The sequence below is a fragment of the Symphalangus syndactylus genome, chromosome 6 (genome assembly GCF_028878055.3).
Source record: "Symphalangus syndactylus isolate Jambi chromosome 6, NHGRI_mSymSyn1-v2.1_pri, whole genome shotgun sequence".
NCBI lineage: Eukaryota > Metazoa > Chordata > Mammalia > Primates > Hylobatidae > Symphalangus > Symphalangus syndactylus.
In genome coordinates, this window is record NC_072428.2 from 129,792,000 (window position 1) to 129,815,572 (window position 23,573).

Consider the following 23,573-nt stretch of genomic DNA (forward strand, 5'->3'; position numbering starts at 1 on the left):
CATCGAGGGAGATTATCTTTCAGTTCAGAGTGCATTTTTTTCCAGCAAGATACAAAAAGCTTCATGGATCATAGTAACCAGCTTGCCTGTTATTGAGTTGAGCACAGTAGGGAAAATGCAAAGCTTTGTAAAATGTATGCTTGCAGAGTGGCTCTGAACACTTCTGAAAATGACCACTCGAGGGCTGGAGGGCCAAGGGAGCGTCTCTGCGAGGGCAGGCGTGCATACACACCAGCGGCCCCCAGCCAACGCCCTGACCCAGCACACACAGGCACCAAAGGAGGTGAGCCTTTCCCTTTAATTATGCCAATTGTGAGATGGGGAAGGCGCCAGCGGAGAAGGCATTTAAAGCAGATTGCCCCATTTAGGGAGATATGATGCTTGGAAATGAAGACTGGCACTTTTCCTAGACTAAAGGTTGTGCTGAATGGCCAGAGAGCAGGAGGGCAGCAGCCCCGCCTGTGGGGCTTCCACCTGACTTCAAAGATGGGTGCCACGCCGGAGCCAGTGCACAACACAAAGGGAAGCGGGGGCTGGAGGCCCCGGGCTGCTATCTGCTCCAATTTAGGGGACAGTCCTGCTTCTTCCCAAGAGACACCTTTTGGAAGTGGGGAGAAAGCAGCTCAACAGGCCTGAACAGGAGGGCTAGAAAGAGGAGATACTATACCTCAGGCCTTGCCCTTTAATTTCAGAGCCATTTTAAGCATAAATATTGTATCTAAGTCTCCGACAGAAGGAGTATAAATGGTAGGCGCTCAATTAATGTCATCTCACTTTGAGTCAGAGAAACATCTTCACTTTGCATTACTGCTGAACAGAACTGAGGGCCATCGAGACCACTTTGTGGAGGCCATGAGGAAAAGACCTAGAAATGCATGCTTCAGACACATTCCACCACATCAGGGCTGAAACGAGCAGCAGGAAAGGGTCTGTGTACACAGCAAGAAAGCTGGTTCCACCAAAGCCAGGTTAGAATATAGATACATGTACATGTATATACACATAGAAAAGCTAAGTGTGTGAGAGAGACAGTATGTGTGTGCAGTATGTTAACTAAATCTCTTACAAAAGTCATTACAATTTTCTAAAAATTAAATTCTGAACAATAATTAGTTTGTGAAATCAATAGAACAAAGTGCTAAGAGCCTGGGAAAACACCATCTCTTCTTTACATAGATCACTGAGGACTTGATAAGAAACTTCCTCTGTCACAGGGCAGCCTCCGTGGGCAGTGGGAGGGGAGCTGAAAGGGAGAGAAGGAGAGATGATGATGGAATTCCGAAGCTAGGAGGGCCTTCCAATACACTCTCTTGCTACGGAGGACACAGGTGATACAGCTTCTTGGAGATCACACAGCGAGTCTCTGATTCTCTGACTACAGCCTGGATGGTTCATATGGATGCTACCAACAGGGCACAGAGATCTCCATAAGTACTTTAAAAACAACATGCGTTGGGTGATCTTTCTGTTCAGATACTGACTCTCAGGGAAGACGGCCTCATTTCCGGCATGGGGGGATGCACATCCTGGTCAGTTTAACTCAGCCAGGGCTCATCTTCTTCCTGTTGTCAATGACTTGACTTAGGCACTGGCACACACCATCAGCCTGGTCAATGAGGTGTGAAGGGAGGTCTGCAGGAAGCTTCTGGAAAAGGTTTTCTTGCTCTAAAGAGATGCTCTTTTTCCCATGGACTCTGTTGAGTTGGATGTGATGCCTAGAACTGTGGCAGCCATCAGACCAACATACCACAAACCGTGGGGCAGAAACACAGAAAGAATGTCGGTTCTTTACAACCAACCCTGGAGCTGACAACCTCAGAACTTCTTGTTAACCAGTCAGTCAGTTTTCCCTTTTGTTTATACACTTTGTGTTGGTTTCTGTCTCTTGAAGCTAAAAGCATCTTAACCAATAATCTACCAATAAACAGTCCATGAAACAAAAAACAATTTGTTTTCTACCATCCTACTCTCTCTGAAGAGAAACAAGGTCTCCTGAGCTCACAAGGAAGATCCCCACCTAACTCTTTTCCCCACTTCTTCCTCAATGGAACTGTAAACATGCTCAGAACTACCAGCCTCTCTCAGAAGAAGCCTTAAAGATGCTCTGGTCCCACATCCATGTTCTGCTGGATCCCAGTCTCCGGCAGCCCCTTCACAAAGCACTTATCTGGAATACCTCCAGTACCAGAGAAATCGCAGGCCCCATGGATGTCCACATGTGGAGGGCTTCGGTACGGTGTCCTTCCTTAGGGCCTGGTGGAAATCTGCCTCCTGTGGCTTTCCAGCCATTGATTCGAGGTGCACCACAGCTACCTTCTATTATCCATCTGCCCTTCAGATACTGCTTCTGTATCATACAGCTTAATTCTCAATTATTATAATTCCTTTCAGACAAATGTTTTCTTACAGGAGATGCATATTTTTCTGAGCCATGTTCTACCTTCCCCATCTCTCAGGCTCAGATAGTTAGAGAAATCAGTATGTCCCATTTAACCAATGAACGAATGAGTCAGTCAACCAATCAATCTCCCTCTTTTTCCTATCCCCAACCCAAACATGTCTAATAATATAAGGATAATAATAATCTTAACAGTCACACATTTTGAAAGAAAATTGGGGCAATATAAAAATCCAATATTGTCAATCTCAAAATCCTTGGATAGTGTCCAAAAGTCTCCTGCAAACACACACGTGTGTGCACACACACGATCTGATTTAATTAAAATACCTTTCTTCAAACACTGACATTAAAGAGAATATTTCTTCTTCAATATTATTTTTCTGATATTTAATTATTTCCCTTTTCCTAAAAAGTATATGTATTTCAGCTGTGTTCTCTCTCGCTTTTTAAAAAAATTACTAGACTTTATTTAGTTATTTTTATTTTTATTTTTTTGAGATGGCGTCTCGCTCTGTCACCCAGGGTGGAGTGCAGTGGTGCAATCTCGGCTCACTGCAACCTCTGCCTCCTGGGTTCAAGCAACTCTCCTGTCTCAGCCTTCCAAGCAGCTGGGACTACAGGCGCATGCCACCATGCCTGGCTAATTTTTGTATTTTTAGTAGAGATGGGGTTTCACCATATTGGTCAGGCTGGTCTTGAACTCCTGACTTCAGGTGATCCACCTGCCTCAGCCTCCTAAGGTGCTGGGATTACAAGCATGAGCCACCACACCCAGTCAGACTTTATTTTTGTAGAACAGTTTTAGTCTCACAACAAAACTGAGTGGAAGGTACAGGGACTTCCCACACGCACCGCCTGCTCTCATGCATGCATCAACTATACTCTCTCATATCTCCTTTAAGGCAAGCTTGAGACCCAAATCTTAGCTGATAGCACTTTATTGTTAACTGTGATGTGTCCACACAACTAGCTTACAAAAGAAGTTTTGGAATGCAGCCCTTGGTAAACTTAGAACTTGTAAAATACATATGAACTGATCCAACTGGTTCAAAACTCCCTTTTCCCAGGCCCAGAACTTTACCTAATTTCTCACCTCTATCTTATACATATTACTAAGTAGTTTTCAATAACAATAGAATCTAGAGCTAAAAATCATCCTCCTGAAAAGATGAGACAGAGACACCTAGATATATGTACCAGCAACTCTCAATCATTCGTTTTAATGTAAGAAAAAGGAATATTGACCATCACAAACCACATATCAGACAAAATTGCTTTTACCAGGCTTTCTCAGAGGAAAAACTCACCCTCTAATTATGTTTCACTTAGGAAAAGATAAAAATTAATTTATATATGCCAAACTACATTTTAACTTTAAAATGTAGAGGTGGCCTAGAAGTATACTAAATCCAATCATTCATTCAATAAGCATTTATTGAGTACCAAATATTTGCCAGACACTTTGGGAGGCACTGGGGATCTGGAATTGAAAGCCAGCCTCCTGCACTCATGAAATCTCACAAAAGAGAACTAAATACATATAGAAATCAGCAAATCTGAGCCACAGTGGTACCCTTCACACTCACAAGGATGGCTATCCTAAAAAAGGCATGCTACAACATGGATGAACCTTGATAACAAACTAAGTGAAGCCAGCTGCAAAAGACCACGTATTGCATGATTCCATTTATAGAAAACGTCTTGAATAGAAAGTTGACTAGTGGTTTCCAGGGGCTAGGGGAGGTTGAGAAGGGGGAATGACTGCTAATGGGTACAGAGTTTCTTTTTGGGGTGACAAAAATGTTGTAAAATTAGATAGTAGTGATGGTTGCACAATTTGTGAATATCCTAAAAACCACTGAACTATACACTTTGGGTAAATTACATGAATTATATCTTAATAAAGCTGTCAAAAATACATGTGGAAATAAATAGTCCTCATATGCAAACAAGAGGAGATAACGAAAGATATTATTTACAAGGATTAACTTAAGACATGTATACAACCTATATACAGAAAACTTTTATACATTACTAAAGTACACACAAAAAAAGAACACAGAGAAAACATGATCTTTGACAGGAAGACTCAACCTTGTAAAGATGTTAATTCCTCCTAAGAAATTTGTAAATTTAATGTGACCCCAATGGAAATACCAACAAGTTTTTTTCTGGAATCAAGAATGTTGGGTCTAAAGTTCATACGGAATAACAAGCATGGAGAATAGCCAGGACAAGGCTGAAGGGGAAGAGCAACAAGGGAGAACTAGTCTTTTCAGATATGAAAAGATGATATAAATTTCAATGATTAACAACAGATCAACCAATGGAAAAACACAGAGTCCAGAAAAAGACTCCCAGACCTATAGGAATTTAGTATATGATAAAGTAGGGATTATGATACTATGGGAAAAATATAAACTTTTAAACAAATAATGTTGGGACAATTGAGTATTGAAAAAATATAAAGTTGCATACAAGCCTCAGAACATACTCTAAAACAGGGGTCCCCAACCACTCCCCACCCCGCCCTGGCCTGGCCACAGACTAGTACCAGTTCTGGCCTGTTAGAAACCAGGCCACACAGCAGGAGGTGAGTGGCAGGTGAGTGAGCATTACCGGCTGAGCTCTGCCTCCTGTCAGATCAGCAGTGGCATCAGATTCTCACAGAAGCATGAACCCTATTGTGAACTGCGCATGCGAGGGATCCAGATTGTGCGCTCATTATGAGAATCTAACTAATGCCTGATGATCTGAGGTGGAACGGTTTCATTCTGAAACCACCCCCGCCCCCAGTCCATGGAAAAATTGTCTTCCATGAAACCAGTCCCCGGGGCCGAAAAGGCTGGGAACTGCTGCTCTAGAAGAAACACTAAACGTACCAAGATGTAAACAGAAAAAAGTGAAATTACAAAAGTACCCAAAGGAACTGAAAAATATGAGACAGGCAAAGTCTCTCTAACTTTGACGAAAAATACAGAAGCCATAAAAAAAAAATTTGACTACATAAAATGAAAGAGATTTCCAAAGGGCAAACCACCACCACCAAGTGAATCAAAACATGCATGACCAACTGGAAAAAAAATGCAACTCACAGCAAAGACAATACATAAAGAGCTTTCAGAATAAAGAAGAAAAAGACCAACAACATAGTGGGAAAATGTCTGAAATTCAAAACAGTCCACATAAAAATAAACACAAAATGACATTTAAATACATGAAAATATGATCAACCTCACTTATAAAAGTAATATAAATTAAAGCTATAACAAAATACCATTTCTCACCTACCAGCAAAAATCCAAGTTTGACAACAGATTCCATGGGTGATGTTCTAGGGAAACAGGCACTTTCACATATTGCTTGCATGAGTAAAATATGGTATAAACCTTACAGGAAGAATTTGTCAATAACTTATAAAAATGACAGATGTATCTGTCCCTTGACTATATAATCCCATTTCTAGGATTTCATTTCGCAGGTGCACCTACAAAAGTATTAAATGACATGTCTACAAGGTTATCTATTACAGGTGATTTGAAAAGACAGAGGATTAGACACAATCCAAGATTATGTTGTTGTGCCATCATCACACATCAACAAAATGGAGTACTCTAAGGTTATAAAAAAGACTAAAGATAATCTCTATGTACAAATACGCAGAGTTCCAGAATGTATTATTAAGAGAAAAAAGTTAAGACGTAGAACAGACTGTATGTGTTACATTATCCTTTGTGTAAGGGAATAAGAACACACCCATACACACACTAGAACTTCGAAAAATGAAAGACTCAAGGGTTAAGTGAGACACTAAGAAAAATGGTTATCTACGAGGGAACAAAGTGCATGGGGCTCATCTGCAAAACAGAAATAATAAAAAAGAAAAAAAGTTCACAGGTTAAGACTTCATTGTGTATACTTCTCTATATCGTTTAATTATTTTAACTTTCCAACATCAAAAAAAATGTAGAGAGAATGATTTAACAATTTTTCACATACCCATCATCTAGATTAAACATCTACCTAGTTTTTTTGTTGTTGTTTTTTTGAGACAGAGTCTCGCTCTGTCGCCCAGGCTGGAGTGCAGTGGCGCGATCTTGACTCACTGCAAGCTCCACCTCCCGGGTTCATGCCATTCTCCTGCCTCAGCCTCCTGAGTAGCTGGGAATACAGGCACCCGCCACCATGCCCGGTTAATTTTTTTGTATTTTTTAGTAGAGACGGTGTTTCACCATGTTAGCCAGGATGGTCTCGATCTCCTGACCTCGTGATCCGCCCACCTCGGCCTCCCAAAGTGCTGGGATTACAGGCGTGAGCCACCGCACCCGGCCCACATCTGCATAGTTTTGACCCTTCAGCCATGTAATGCATTACCCATCTTAAAAAAGCTCCATTCAAAATTTCCTAAACTGAAAAGAAACTGAATGATATGAGCCTAACTATACATCAAACTTGGTGACATACTCTCTGAGGTAGAATTTATTTTTAGGAATTTTAGAACACAGTATTTTTAATACATACCCTTAGTGGAATACATTTTAAGAACAAAACAAAAATTACAAAGAAGTATTAAACTTTCCTCTGTAGTTTCATATTGGTAATAATATAAATATCGGCATTTCGAAACTATATTCTTTACATTTATAGGTTAAAGAAAAAATAAAGATTTTTCCATACCAGAAAAAGGGAGTTAAAATAATTACTAAGGAAAGTGAGAGCACAAGGATTTTAAAACTAAACTGGATATGTCCACCTGAACTCTTAAATTTTAACAGTATATATTTTCCAGCTTTGTCCATTGAAATTCTCTAGAAACAAGTCACCTCTGTAGCAATAACCACCCCCAATACCCTGATTGTAGTCTCTAATACCATTGTCCCATACCACTGAAAAGTACAAGATGAGCTTGGAGCATTTGTGTCATGAATCAACACAGCTTTTCAAGATTATAGAAGTTCTGTTGAAAGGTCACAGGAGGTAGCTGAAGGGGTCTCACTGCCTAAAAGTTATAACAAAAGAGTAATGATTAGAACACACCAAATCAATAAAAATCCATGAATGTATAATGTTAGAAAGACAGAAAAAAACCACGTGTCACTACGTGAAGTGGTTATTAAACTCCTTACTGTGAAAGTTAATGGGGAAAGGGAAAGCATTAACAGAGATCCTGCCTTTCCAGTGGGAACCATGTGTCAGAGTAACCAGACAGCCCCAGGCAGTGCAGGAAAGCTCCACTTTATAGAAGAAATGAAAGAATTACAGAAACATTTCCCAAAACCCAAGGAAGGTATGGTTCAGGCAAGAATGACCACTGGGTACAAAACCATTAAGTAAACGATTTGTATGCAAAGTTATACCACACAAGTCACTTTCTGGTCTCTAGGGGGAAAGTGTAACTGGACGATGGTGGGTTCAGGCTGTCACAGCCCTAGGCCAGGGGTCAATCTCAGCATCCCCAGTAGTGGGCCTTTTTAGTAACAATGAGTGAAGCACACTGAATTAGCTCTGGTGAGGTCTAGTCAAAAACAACTTGAATCCTGCAAGCCTTTCCATACAGGAAATCAGAGGATGGAGAAATAAGCCTAACCACACCATAAGGAAGCAACCTCACACTCTAGTAGGTCAGAGGTTCTGGAGGCAAGACCAGCAACTGGTCTGCTGCTTCAATAAGAGACTGTGCTGGATTAAGAGACTAAAAGGAAGTTACAACCAGACACAGGGCATGATACTCGATTAGATGGTGATTTCGACAAACCAGCCTCGAAGGGTATTTGAGGGCCAGTTATGGAAATTGGAATAGAAACAAGGTATTAAATGAGATGAACTTTATTGAAATACAAAGTTGGAGATTGTCATCCAAAAAAAGCAGATAACAAAACAGTGACACATCATTTTGGTTAAAAAAATGTGCACATATCTGTGCACACAAAAAGATGTAAGAGATGTAACAGTGGTCATTTCTGGACAGAGAGAGAGAGAGAGACTGTGTGTATGTGGAGTGTTTTGCTTGCCTTTCCTTTAATTAGTGTTTTGCTTGCCTTTCCTTTAATTAGAAAATGTTATTTCTGTACTAAATATATAAAAAAGCAGTTATATAAGGCTTTAGGTTTCACTACTAATCTACAGAAGGTCATCTTAGAAATGATCTGTTACCTTTCTAAAATATGCTAAGTGGCCTGTCCATCAGTGGCATGGAGGATTCCTGGAATGACTTGGGAACAACCTCCAATTTGGAACTCATTGCTTAGATGATTCTCTGACAAATCAAAGATTTCTTCTCCAGATGGCGGCAACACTGTAGAAAGAACAACAACTAGCACCGACAAAGTCTAAGAGAGATGAGGTGATGGTTTGAGAGAACAAACAAAAGGAAAGTCAATTTTTAAGAGGGGTGCTGAAATGCCTCCTCAAGCAAACTTTACCTCCACTTCCTCATGTGAAAATATTACCAGCAAAGTTCCAAAGCTCTAGGGGAAAAGTGAGACCAGCAGGATTGAATGCAGCACTCAAGTCCCAGGGAGAAAACTTCACACCAGATATACCTGTTCGCAGAGTGTCTGTCTCAGAATCACCCTTTGACAATACGGATACACATGCACACCCATTTACAAACTCACCTATCAAGATGTCTTTTGCTTTTAATCATCACTGTCAATTTTTGAAGATATACTATACACTCTAAAAGGGTGGCAATTTCCTCAATTGCAGTTTCATACAAAAATCTGTCTGAACAAAAGCATGTTGTACAATCATTCACTGATTTGCCAAGTTTTCAGAAGTGTCTATAAAGTGCGTGATGGTAACGGGGTAGAGAACATAGAGACAACCACAGATGGGTTTCTATCTTCATGGAGCTTGCAGCCTAATGGAGAAGGCAGGTGGAAAACAAATATGCCCAAATAAGCAGGTTCATGAAAATTGATAAGTGTCATGAAGGAAAAGAAGAGGGTGCTCTGAGATGAGAAGAGGGGAATCTGATTTACACTGGAGGATCAAGGAAAGCCTCCTGGAGGAAGTGACATTTGAGGTGTGACCACAGAGTGAGCATGAATTAACCAGGCTGCCAGGCAGGAGAACATTCCAGGAAGGGAAGACTGTTGTGTGGGAAAGGGTGCTGAAGCAGGAAACAGCTGGGAACAGTCACAGAACTGAAAGAGGCCAGGATGGGGCAAACACAGGGGAAGACTAGTGTCCATGGAGATCAGAGAAGAAAGCCGGGACTGCGCTGTGACCCACGCTGTTCGGGATTCAGGATTTTCTTCCAAGTGTGATGGAAAGCGGTTGGACATCTGAAGTGCGATAGTGACAGGATCAAATGTGCACTTAATATCACTATGGGAAACTGGCTGGGGAAGGTCAAGAACAGGCATGGAGGGACAAGTCAGGAAGCCAGTCCAGATGAGACATTATGGTGGCTTAGGCTAGCTACGGGGATCCGAACTACAGACTGGACACCAAATTCAAACCCAAGTCTGCTTTTAGGAATAAGATTTTACTGGAACACGCCCCCCCTGCCCCCCACACACACCACCACTCGTGTATGTACTGTCTGTGCAGCTTTCACTCTACAACTTGGGTAACTGCGGCAGAGACCAGATGGCCTGCAAAACCTCAAATATGCACCACGTGGACCTTTACAGAAAAAGTTTGCCAACCCCCAGAAAAGGGATGGCAGTGGAGACAGAAATGGATGGCTTCACCATAGACAGTCTGTCGTCATTATTCCTGGATTCCACATTTGCAAATTCACCTACTCACTAAAAGGTGTTTGTAACCCCAAAGTCAATACTCAGGGCACTTTTGGTCATGCCTGGGCATACGCAGAGCAGCAAAAAAGTTGTGCTGGCCAACACACACATTCCCAGCTGAGCTCCACAATGGTGACACTCTGCCTTCCTGTTTCAGCTCTTATATTATAAACAGGTACCCTTTCAACTGTCTATATAGTGCCACATTTTTTTTGCATTTTGGTGTGTTTTGTTGGTGATTTTGCTGTTTAAATGGTCCCCAAGCACAGTGCTAAAGTGCTGCTTAGTGCTCCTAAGCACAAGAAGACTGTAACATGCCTTATGAGAAATGCATGTGTTAGATAAGCTCGTTCAGGCATGAGTTATAGTGCTGTTGGGCATGAGTTTGATGTTAATCAAAACTATATGCTAAAATATATGTTTAAACAGAAACACACATAAAACATCACACCAACATATGTAATGCTATACCAATGTACAACATCTACCAACATACAACATTATTACACCAATGAAACTGATACTACGTATTGATCAGTCAATGGAAATATGACCAGAGGCTCACAGGAACCTAACTCTGTATCTCCCTTAGGAGTAATGATTCATTCACTAATTCAGTGTTCCTGGCGACTTTAGAGAACACAGCTATGGCGAATGATGAGAATGGCTATACCTGGTAAGCAAAAATCAATACAATTTGGTGATGGATTAAATGTTAAGTAAAACAAAGTCAAGGATGACTCTGGGTTTCTGATGTGAACTACTGGGTGACAGAAGGTGCCGTTTATGGAAATAAAGAATTCTAGAACAAGAGTATATTTCAGGGAGTTGACCAAGATGTTTCCTTTGGACGTGTTAAGGATGAGATCCCTATGAGATATCCAAAGAGAGAAGTCCAGTAGCTTGATGGCTTTATGATTCTGGAGCTCAAAAAAGAAGTCTAGGTAAAGATACAACTTTAGGAGTCCCTAACAGATAGAGGCAGCACTGAAAACCTGGGAATGATATGTCACCTGGCGAGAGGAGTAGAATGACAGCAGGGCCCAGGCTGAGAGCAGCACCCAGACAAACAGGTAGGTTAACTCAATTTTTCATCTTGGTGGTTTGATTTGTTTAATATAAAAGTATTATATATTATATATATATATATATATATATATATTATATTATATTGGTGTGGTGGCTCACGCCTGTAATCCCAGTACTTTGGGAGGCCGAGGCAGGTGGATCACCTGAGGTCAGGAATTTGAGACCAGCCTGGCCAACATGGTGAAACTTTGTCTCTACTAAAAATACAAAAATTAGCCGGGCGTGGTGGCAGGTGCTTGTAATCCCAGCTAATCAGGAAGTTGAGGCAGAAGAATCACTTGAACCCAGGAGGCAGAGGTTGCAGTGAGCTGAGATCATGCCACTACACTCCGGTCTAGATGACAGAGCAAGACTCTGTCTCAAAAATTAAAAAAGTATTAAACTTTGGCAAGGAAATTAACCTGGTGATGTATCTAGAACCCAACAGATGTTCAAATCCCTTGACCTAGTATATCTACTTTGGAGGACCTATCCTAACATCTAGACAAACCTCAATGTTACATAGAATTACACTGAGGAATAACTCATGATGGTAAATAACCTTAACATTTGGGGAATGTTTATGCTGACAAGACTAATAATATTTTCCTCTGTGAGTTCATCTATAGCTTCTAATCTTAGAAATTTCAACTCCTCCAGAGGTTTAATAAATATCCACTTCCATTTCCTTCAAGCTTTTGTAAAAAGCTTTGTAAAAAGTGGAATATTTGCCTTTATCTGCTAAGATGCAAGCTGCTTCAGGGCAGGAATTTTATCTATTTTGCTCAATGCTGTACACTTGGCACCTAGGAGAGTCCCCAGAACACTGAATGTATTTTGAACATATTTTTGTCAAACTTCCCATTTTAATCAGGCAGAATTTACATTGGTGTAATGATGTGAGGTGATGACAGCCACTGAGATTTTTCAGATTGCTCTCATATAGTCCCATTCCCATTCAGGTAATCAGCCTTCCTTTCCCCATGGCCTCACGGCACCTCCTCCATCTTCTGTTAAATGCTCACAGACTACGGAACCTGAAATCTGACTCCCTTCTTCTGCCCCATGGATGGGTCTGTCAAATTTTGTCCCAAATTTGAAGCGTTATAGTTTGACACTGGATAGAGCTAACCCCTTCACCACTCTTATGGTCCACGCCTAACCTATGTCCTACCACTTTATCTTTTAAGAAAAGCAACAGAAATTGGTCTCTCAAGTTTTAAAATACTTATCCAGATTTTAACGAAAACAAAGACCATTTATACCTGGAGAAGAACCAATGTATTTACAAGTTTCCCTCTCTCATCTAGGAGGGATGAGGAAGAGTCTCTACTGTGCAGCTGGTGGTCAGGAGTCAGTTCTGGACCCAGACTGCCTGGAGTCGATCCCATCTCTGCACTCAGGAGCTGCCTCACCTGCCTGTGCCTCTGTGTAACACTGTGGAAGTGGAACCTCTTTTGAGTGTTACTACAGGGATTCAATGAATTCACACATGTAAAATCTCAGCGCAGAACTGGCAATAGCAAGTGTGCGGTAAGTATTAGCTGTTATGATCATCTTCCCATAATATGTTTTTCCTTAGAGGTCTCAGTAAGAGTATTCCTGAATATTTGATATGTTTTGCTCTCAAAGGGGACTCGTGGCTTGGCTGCCCTCTACCACATTCCTACATGCCAGCCACGGGTCCAAGTGCTGTACATTCACCACCTCACTTGACCCTGTTTGATGAACACGACAAATGGAACAAGAGTGTCACAGAAATCTGTGTTAGTACCTTCGGTCTCCAGCTTGATTGCGTCTTTTCCAAGGAGGATCCCAGATCCTTCTTAATGGAGTCAGTCTTGTACATGGCATGGATCACTCTAACTTACCTGCAAGAAGCAGGGTGGCCTGCCAGTGAAGATAAGGGCATGCGCTGGCGACAAGCAGACTGAGGTTCAAACTCTGGCTCTACCAATTACTTGTTATGAGTCCTTGCATACGTTATTTCATTTCTCTAAGCCTCAATTTTCTCTTCTGTAAATGGAGGAAATCATAGAGCTCTTAAATATTAGTTAATAATAGTGTATTACTATTGTGAGGATGATATTTGGCCCATTTTATTCTGGAGCCCCAAGACCAAACTGGATGAACTACACAGACCAGCTGGCTCTGGATGAACAAGAGAAAGTGGCTCCTGCACTTTGTGACCTTCCCTGAGAAGATGTGAAGGAAGGTGAGAGGAGAGGAAGGCTGGAGGCTGGATCTGCACGTGCCTATAGCTTCTGGAAGTCACGGCCACAAAAGGCAGTAGAATTGCGAAGAATGCTAAGGCCAGGTCCCTGACTCTCTCACATCCAAGAAAAGCTTTCACCAAAACAACCACCATCTGATTCTAAATATTTCTGACTTTTAGTTCCGAATGTACTCCTCCAAAACAATGGTCCTCAACTGGAAATGCAAATGCTCAGGCCTACCACAGACCTACTGAATTAGAGACTTGGGGTGAAACCCAGCAAGCTGTTGTAACAAGCCCTCCAGAGAACTGAAGGGCAGAAAGGTCGAAGAACCACTTCTTCCATACAGTCCCTTACACAAATACACCCCAAAGAAGGTTCCGTGTGTACATCCACTTAGACCTTCACACCTGCAAGTAAAACAAGGCAAATACACACTCAAGGAACACACTGTCAAAGAATAAACAGGTAGGTAAGGGAGCCTGGCTCTGTGGGTAGACAAGTGGGAAAAAATAAATAGGTAGAAGCAGAGAGAAGAGACATCATCAAAGGAGGATGGTAGGAGAGGCCATGGAAGTCAGTGGCTGAAACCCACAAAACATAGTAGCTGTCAGGATTACCAGGTTCTCTGTCAGGTTTCACCAGCAGAAGGAACATACTAGTTACTGAACTACTTCGGCAAACAACAGGAAATGGGTCAGTTTCATCAACTTTGCTTTAGGAAGCAATCATATGTATGAGACCAAGGTTGAGGAGGAAAAGGAGAGCAGAGGATGCAGAAATGCAACCACCAGCCATATAAACAGGAAACATTTCAAGTTGCCTTTGTTGCTTAAATTTTTGAAGCAAGGTGTCCCCTTATCAGTACTGCCTTTAGGACAGGGCAACAAGGGCTCAAGTCCTGAACTTCACTGGGTCAAGGCCCAAGCTCACCCCTCCCCACAGGGGCTGTGCCCATTCATAGGCTGAGCACCCACCCTCTTCTTCAAGACCAGGCTCTGGGTCCCTGGGGCCATGAGATTCCCTGCCCAAAAGGCTTCATGCCTGCTTCCAGGACCTTTCCCAGGGCCTGTGGGTGTACACGTAGACCTGGAAGGTGGACAAGAAGCACCCCAGGTCCAAGGGGAGGCGGGAGTGGTCGCAGCTTGGACACACAGACCAGGAGTAGAGAGAGAATTGGGTGGATGGCAGACTAGGGGCCTCGCTTCACACTCTTGACCCAAGACCCACAAATGTCAAGGCAAGCTCACCCCCTAGCTTGTGTCTTAGAAGCGTGAAAGTCTGAGTGTTCAACTAATTTCAAATGCTGCTCATCTGGACTGAAATGCTTCCCAGGCAGGTGGGGAGTAGCCCCAGACAGTGAGACTACAACAACAGGAGCCTGTCTGAGGTCAGACTGTCATGCCTGGAAACAAGAGGCAGGGCTCAAGTTCTGGTGATGTCAAACAGATAAAATGACTTTAAACTGGGAAATCAGTTTTTTTTTTTTTTTAAAGCTGCTTAATGACTTAAAAGTGCTTTGAGGTTCTGTGAAACTCATCATGATTGTACTGACTTCTCTCCTGTGATTTTTGTTGTTGTTGTTATCAAGTAGCTCATGGTAACAAGCTGCGAACTTTCTCAGGGAAACACAAGGAACCACTGAGGGCACTGTGGCCTTGCTTTCCTTGGGACAGAGGGAAACACTCCCTGCAGGAGGGGCTCAGTGCAGCACTGTGGGCTGCAAGGGGACCAGGAGAACCAGAACTCAGGAGCTTCCATATGCCTCTGGGGAAAAAGGAAGTGGCTCTGACAGCCTGGTAGGAACCACTATACCTGGAGCCCCACCTGGCAGTGCAGTCTAGCAAAGCTCCACTCAGCATTCTGGAGTGTTCTGGGGCTTCTGTGCAGACCGCTACAGGGGAAGGGAGAGGAAGAGCCCTAGCTCTGCTACCCCAGCACACATAACATTGGAGCAGCCTCTTCATTGCTCTGGCCTCAGATTCCTCCTGTGTCAAAGACTGAATATTAATGCATGAAGATCCCACCAGCGTTATACTATGACCCAGTCGGATCCTGTGAAATGCAAGCGAGCCTACAAAAGAGATTCTTTAGAAAAACAGAACATCATGGTATTGCCAATCCCAGCAAGTTTTCCTGATCCTGGATCACTGCCATAAGGTGTGGGGAGGAAAGCAAAAAGAAACCAACATTTATTGAACCCCTGGACCAGGCAAGCCGACAAGTGCTCAATGCATGTTCTCCTGTACCACCCCAACAGCAGCCCTGCCCCATCTCCACGGCTGCAATACCTTCCACTACACCACAAGGCCTCCCAGCATGGCCCACCCCTGGCTGTCTGGTTCCTTCTATTATACCCAGGCCAGTAAAAATTACCTTGTTCAAGTATCATTCTGATAATATCGGTCCCCTTCTCCACACCACAAAATGTCACTTGAATTAGAACCCCTTTTAAACCTTTTAACAACTGATCCCAAACACTTACCATTCTCATCTGCTAGTCTATTTTGTGCTTACCACTCCAGCCAAGCAAAAATTACATTGCAAATGAATTCCATTATGCACTCTGCTTATTCACCTTGTTAAGTCAACACAAGAGCTTTGCCTGTTGCTGTTGTCTCTTTCTATAGGAATACCTCATTTATCCGACATCCTTGGAAAGAAGCTATCCACAAAATAGATCTACATAAATTAATTTCCCTCTCTACCGGAAACTTAACCATTTAAGCAGCCTTAAATCCTCTTTGGAGTAAGTCACTGTAACAAGCAAATGAAAGAATTTCTTTAACCACTGACTAGTGGAAGCATTTCTGTAATACATTAGAGAACCTCCCAGGCTCAGTTAACAGAACATAATGAAACTGATGAATCTTTTCCTGATGGTACAGGTCACACTTAATGAATAATAGTAGTGACACTGTGCTGAAGCTGCAGAGGTGAGTGGTTCAGGGGAAAAGGCTGAAAGCACGTGTGCATTCTCTCTTGGTGCTCCTTCTCCCTGTCACGAGCTTCCCTGACACTTTCCTCCAGAAGTCCCTGCTACTTGCTCAGATTCTGGTGAGTAGATGCCGTGACACAGAATTCAGGAAGGTGTAACTTGCTGTCTTTCTGTACAATTTCAAAAATGTACATGCTGGTTTTTGTCAGAGCCCTATAAATCTTTCATTAGATACAAAATAAACAAATTTTAAAAGAACACATTTCCACAATCGGCAATAAGCTGGAGTTTTCCAAATCTCCCAGCTCTGTGACTTCTTAAAATTTTTTAATTTAATACTCACAACCTCGGCATTATAACCCTGTGACTTTTAACAGAAATCCAGGCACAAACACCATTAAAATTTGCTTCCTTAATGCTATGAAACTATAAGTTCTATATTGTATAGAGCTGGCTTCTTATCATAAGCCCTTGGACGAATGATTTTACTTGGGAATAACGATTCCATAAGTTGAATCAACAGGGAAATATTAGTATGAAGGAAAATGGTAAAAATACACAAACCCTTTGTTCATCAAGATGCAAATCTATAACTGTGTGAAGCCAGAAGTGCTTTTGTAGTCAATGTTATGGAAGGTTCTATGGTGATCTCTCACTGTGGATGGACAGAACCACCTAGAGGAAAAATACCCTTGTCCACTCACATATTAGACTGCATTCTTTTTGTGACAAAGGTTTTTATAAGTCGACAGCATTAACACATGCAGAAGAATTGATCAATCTTAATTCTGCTTAAACACAGTGGCATTTAATTGATCAGAACCTACTAAGGCAAAAGTACTTAGGTAAGAAATGTTAAAACAGACTACTTTCAAAAACATTACAAATTTGTTCAATGCTGTATTCAGAAATAAGTGGCTATAAAACCACAAAGTTATTTTGGAGTTTTAAAGGTTTGCTGCCTTTTTTTTTTTTTTTTGGCAGTGGTTTTACTAGCTTGCTTTCTAAGGGCAAAGATATCTGTCAGAAAAAACACAAGCTGCAGTGATGTCACTCATTACATCTTTTGCCTTTTCCATCGGCTTTAAACCAAAAAGAGGGAGGACTACCCTCTGAAAGTCTGACTTGTAACCACTCTCATAAACACCTAGCTCACTCACCTTGGAGAACCTAGTAAAACAGGTATGGCTTTAGCTGACTCAGAATCTATCACGAATTTGACAAATGGTCCTTTCTAAATGAGGATGACCTGACGCTGCTCTGAATCATCAAGATTCTTCTGTGTGCTCACTCTTCTTTCAAGTGTAGTTCAAGTTTTTATACTTATGGCCTCTGCATTCTGTTTGTCGGACCTACAGGAGATAATTAAGCAAGATTCTAAAGAGTTGGAAGTTGAGGGGTGAAATGCAAAGTGATCAGTGGAGTCAAGCAGAAGGTGGCTTTGTTGGGGTGAGGGATGCCAGATACAAGTACAAGAAAAATAAAGACTCACAGCCGAAATGAATGCGAGCTACAGATGAGTCACCAATCCAGGGCTGCGTAAGTCATAACTTAGATGCATTAAAGGGAACAGTCAATTCCACAAATATTTATGAAGCACCTACTAGGTTTAAGGAACTGCACAGCTATTGTAGGGGATACAAAGATGAATCAGACATGGTTCCTGCCCTCCAGGGGTTCACGATGATGCAAGAACCCTGAAGTCGTTTTTCTCTTACACGCGGTACTAATGAGAACATTATTAAAGAGCTGTATTCAGTTTTAACTGCCACCGTTTTTTTAAATAGGGAGAAACTAGAGAGAGTTCAGAGGAGAGAGAGGAGATGCTTTCAGTGACACAAAACAGGCTCTGTGAGGAAAAAGCTAAAGAGACCCAGTTATTATCTTTAAGTATATGAAAGGTTTTAGAGAAAGGAATTGAGTAAAAGAAAACAAGTTTGAATGACAGCAGGCAAGATTTCAGTCAGGCCCAGGAATTTCTTGACAATCAGGTTAATAGAGTACTGGAATTGGTCACTCAGGGAGTTCCAACTGCCCTTTCCTGGAAAAAATAAATAAATAAATAATGAACTGACAATTTCAAGTCATGGACATTCACCTTCCTGAAGACGGGGGTGAACTATATCTCTGTCAAGGTCTTCTGCTCTGCGGCTCTATGCCCCTGAAGCTAGGCCAGGCTTTTCTTTTTCCACAATTCCCGGAATGATCTGCTCTGGGTAAGTAGCCACTGAATGCTTTGGAGTGACCGCCCGATCTATATCCCCACCACCAAGTGCCACACAACTACCTGGATTACAAGGTCTCAGCCAGGCGAAAAGGCTGGGATCAATTCTCCAACAGCCACATATGATGCAAGAGTCCACTCGCAACAGAGCCTACGACACACCAAATATCGCAAACGAAAATCTCTGAGAACTTGTGCAAATAAGAAACATATTTGCACCGGCAAGGATATAAAATTTAAGTAACAAATGGAGGAAGACAGGATCTTCTGCAAGTTAGAGACAATAATATTTATGGACATTTCTAAGAAAGCTTGTAATGAGTATTTTCTACACTCAGAAACACTTTTTTGAGTCCACGTAAAGAAAATACTTCAAGAGAGAATAGGAAAATGGGGTCTTCCCACTCTTTATTTATTTATTGAGAAAGACTCTTGCTCCATTGCCCAGGCTGGAGTGCAATGGCACAATCTCAGCTCACTGCAACCTCCACCTCCTGGGTTCAAGCAATTCTCCTGCCTCAGCCCCCCAAGTAGCTGGGATTACAGGCACCCATCACCACGCCCAGCTAATTTTTTTTTTTTTTTTTGTATTTTTAGTAGAGATGGGGTTTCGCCATGTTGGCCAGGTTGGTCTCGAACTCCTGATCCACCCGCCTCGGCCTCCCAAAGTGCTGGGATTACAGGTGTGAGCCACTGTGCCTAGCCAAGTCTTCCCGTTGTAGCTGAAGAAAACATAGGCATGTCAGAAGTATGAACTGCCACTAAAAAAAAAGGAGAAGAAAACACTCCATCTTGAATCAGACCCATGGTCTAGTGAGTCTATGTTTCTTTCACTTCCCCCACCCTGTAAAGTCGAGGACAGGGATTAAGATTTTGTCATTTCGACAAACCCAGAACCTGCCACAGGGCCTGACACACAGCAGGTCCTGCATAAATGTTTGTTGAATGAATGCATTAAGGATGAGCCCTCGTCTGTCAAGTGGTGGAACAAGTGAGTTCATGAGGGTGAAGGGTGCAGGGCGGTGCACAGCACAAAGTCAATATGGCCTAAGTCACAATGATCACAGTGACCCTCAAGCATCTGGGTTTCTTTTAGAGGAAAAATAAAGATCTTCCTATACTCTAGGTTTTTCTTTTCTTTTTTCCGCCAACAGGGAATTGCCATATGAAATGGAACTCTTGCGAGTTTGGGCCTTTCAAGTTCACATCCCATCGGTGGTTATATAAAGTCTGCTGCCATTATTCTGAAGCCCGTCTTTGATACCAACCCAAAGTCCTTGAATTGTCATCAATAAGACTACCAGAAAGCACGGGCGAATTACACGTTCAGAGAACAATAAGAAATGCTCACATATCACACCCTCTTGATCATCACTACTTTGCTCCATACAAACCTCAAAGGTGGTTCCCCAAGACTGGTCTCTATGGGAGGAAGGGAGAGAGAGAGATGAAGAAATATAAAACATAAAATACAAAGAATCTGAGCCCCTGTAAACTTACAGAAAGCACCAAATTGTCTTTTGTAGGAAAATGATGTTTAATGCATGGTGAGGCAGACCCTGGCTTGTGGTGGGCGAGGAGCCTCCCCTTGGAGGAGGCCCTTGGTGAACCACCTCTGGGTGCCCCCTTGCCCAGCCTGCTGCCTTGTTTAGGAATGGATCTTGGTTAACGACAAAGGTTATCTTTCATACTTGGGGATACTTTCCAAGAGGCACAGCTGCAGCCCCTGAAACTCTGCCCCAGCAGTTTATTTCCACATTTTTCAAGTAGCACAGAAAGTGCCACTATAGAAGAGAAATTCTCTACCTGAAACCAGCAGAAGCTCAATGCAAATAAAGAATCTGGAAAGGTCACAGAGAGGGTAAAAAGAAGGTTCTTTCTTCTATGGCTATAGGGGGTTTATTGTTGCTGGTGCCCAAACTGGAAAGGGAATCGCAGGAGATTAATAATTGAAATGTTGCTATTATTGGTTTTCTAAACTATTTGTGGGTTATTCTTTCCCTGGAGTCATCATGCCTGTAAGCACTCAGAAGATAGAGGGATTAACACACACTGAGAAGATGCTTACTACAGCCAGGGACTTTACGTGCACTAGTTTCTAATGGAGTTCCTGCACAGTCCAATAAAGCCCAAAGTCGTATCACTAGATTCAAACTCAGGTTTCTCTGATTCAAGTATCATAGCATGCTGTCTGAAATCAAGGATAAAATTAAGGCACCTTACTCACTACTCAAATGTGGTGAGAAGAAAAGCAATATTTATACTTACTCATTTTTAAAATATAAAACCTAAACACAGGAACCGATATTTTAGGGCATGTATCATCAAACTCTGCTAACCCAAGATGATTCAGAATCTCATTTCTTGGTAGACAGCTTGGTAGATAGGCATCTTCAGGTCCATCTGATGATGAATTGCAGCAGGACAGTTTTTGGAAGTCTGTGAAGTGTTCCTTTACATAAGCCAATAGTAATCAACACAGCATATCTCAGGGAGAGGAAAACATAAATAACTTGGAATTTAGGCTCCTCTCATTCAGAACCCATAATAGAGACCTTGGTGGTTGGCCTTTGCACTAGATATTGAAAAAGCCTTGCTAAGCAAGTTGATGGAGGAAATACAATCACAAGGCAAATGTTTAACCTTCTAAAGAAAATAAACCTTTTTATAAGAAGTTCAGTTCCAAACCACCAAAAACTAACATGCTATTTATAAACCTATCCTTCAAGCAAGCCCTGGAAGACTGATTCTCTTTGCCACCCATTAATTCGTATTATCAAATACCCCTTGTTTCAAAAACAGCATTTCTGTCTAAATCTCTGGCGGTTCAGAACGCTCCAATAATGCATCTGGGCCTTCACCTGGTGTTCTAACTTGGTGCAGCAGCACCCCATTGAAACAATTCCCCCTCGTGTCGTTATACTTTTCCTGAGAAGAATCATGCACACTCTTTAGGAGCTCAAAACCCACGAGGAATCCCTCTTCTTATATAAATCTACAGGAAAAGCTCTGCTCGTTTAGTATGCACACAGGGACTCCATGTGCTCTGATTGAGATGGGTGAAAAATCAGGTTTCCTGAACCCAGCGGATGTCACCACAGCGGGAGAAAGGAGGTCATCACAGTCTTGGCACACTCATCACAGTGAGTGAATGCAGGTCCTAGCAAACTAATCCTTGATTCTAGAAGTCACCTGTTTTAGAGCATGTCCAACAATCTCTTTCAAAAACACCCAGGCCTGGGCTTTTGGCAGAGTGATGTGGGCTAGTTGAGGTGGGATGGGAGGAAGATTAGAAAAATAATTATAAAGGTGCACAGAGAAACATCCGGAATAAAAGGGTGCACAGCGCAGGAACAATGAAGAGGGCACATGGACAAGACGGAGGGAAACCGAGGGCTGAAAGAGGCCACCATGGAGGTCACCTGAGACAGGGAAGGAATGCTAGCAAATAAAAACAGTTCACGAGACTTTTGAGATCCATGATTATTCTTAAACCGTAACACCCTACGCACCTGCAGTTCTTTATCTGGCGTAAGGAACTGGAAGAACAATGTAGCAGGAACGGGGAGAGCCAAGTCTCAGCCTTGGGGGCATGTCCTACATTCCATATGGATTTAGAATCAAAGGAGCAGGAGGAAAACAGTGCAGTTCCCAAGATGGCTTTCCAAAAAGTTGACAAAATACACCCCAACTCACATACCCGGTCCCTAGTAACAGGGAAACCAGCCGTTTACTATAGTTCTGAATTCAATGCCAAGTTCCTTCTCTTAACTCACCGGGAGTGTCCAGCAGAGGGAGTCTCAAGGAGGTACTTAATAAAGAGAAAATTGTTTCATTTTAACACTCTAGACAGTGGGAGCATTGACTGTAGCCCCCTCCTGCAGACGCAGATGAACAATGAACGCCCGACATGGGTTCTCCCGCATGTTCACACGTCCACCGGCATGTTCTATTCTGCGTGGTGGAGTGATCAGAAATTTCGTTTTGTTTTGTCGAATGGTTAAATGGACCTTGTGTTCTTCAGAATCAAAGAGGAAAGCCCCTGGAATAACATCTCTCTGTTGCCTTCTAAACAGCCCCTTTGTTTCTAAGAGAGTCTGAAAAAAAATATTTACAGTCTATAGGTTATTTACAGCCTCGTTATCCAGGGCCTGACTGGTAACTTTATTCCGGCCAGAAACCTAATTCATTTGGAGCCCTGAAACTAATAACAGATTTTCTTTTCAGATAAGTTTTTTTTTTTTTTAATCAGCCTCTTATAACAGAGATAAAACTATTAATGCCTTCCCTGTCTCACTGGCCACAACTGTTCTCCGGAGTTACAGGAGGATTACATTCCCCCCTCGTGCCCTCCTCTGTGCCACACAAACCCTGTCCCCTCTCATTTGCAATTTCATCCACAGAATATCTGAACAAAACCGAAAGAAAGCCAGGGGGACCCACGCTAAAAGTATGTGAAGGCTGCGATTTCAATGATTTCATGAGACAAACATTTCCACGATGAAACGACTGAAAAATCAGACACACTTGGGTTTAAAATTTCTCCTACTACAAGCACACAAAAACACATCGAAGTGTAAAAACTTAGTTGATTCTGGGTTGCTTTCTGGCTGGAAGCTGACAGAACGGACTGAAGAGAAACGAAAGACAGTGTGCGAGGCAGACCTACTGCTTTTCTGCCTTGCGTTCTTTTCTTTCTTGCTAAAGGCAGTCAAATGGGGAAAAATACCCCGACGCTAGGTGAAGGTGCACAACACATGTCGACCCAGACCCAGCCAGAAAAACGTCTCCGCCGCTCCTCCGGCTGGAAAACCCAAAGTCCACGTCCCCGTCCCCTTCCACACGCTAATGCGGGGAGATTTTCGCCTATTTCATTGTTCTGCCTGGCTCTGACATGGACTTTTCATCTCTCTCCTCTCTCCCCACCTAGCCCCGTGCATTCCGATTCCACAGCCCCCCCAAAATCGGAGGCTCGCGG

General features: G+C 42.4%; 1 protein-coding gene across 8 annotated transcripts in view; it reads right to left on the minus strand.

Annotated features, from left to right (window-relative positions):
- HIPK2 (homeodomain interacting protein kinase 2) overlaps positions 1–23,573 on the minus strand; it is a 222,798-nt gene that overhangs the window by 198,382 nt on the left and 843 nt on the right. The window lies entirely within an intron of this gene.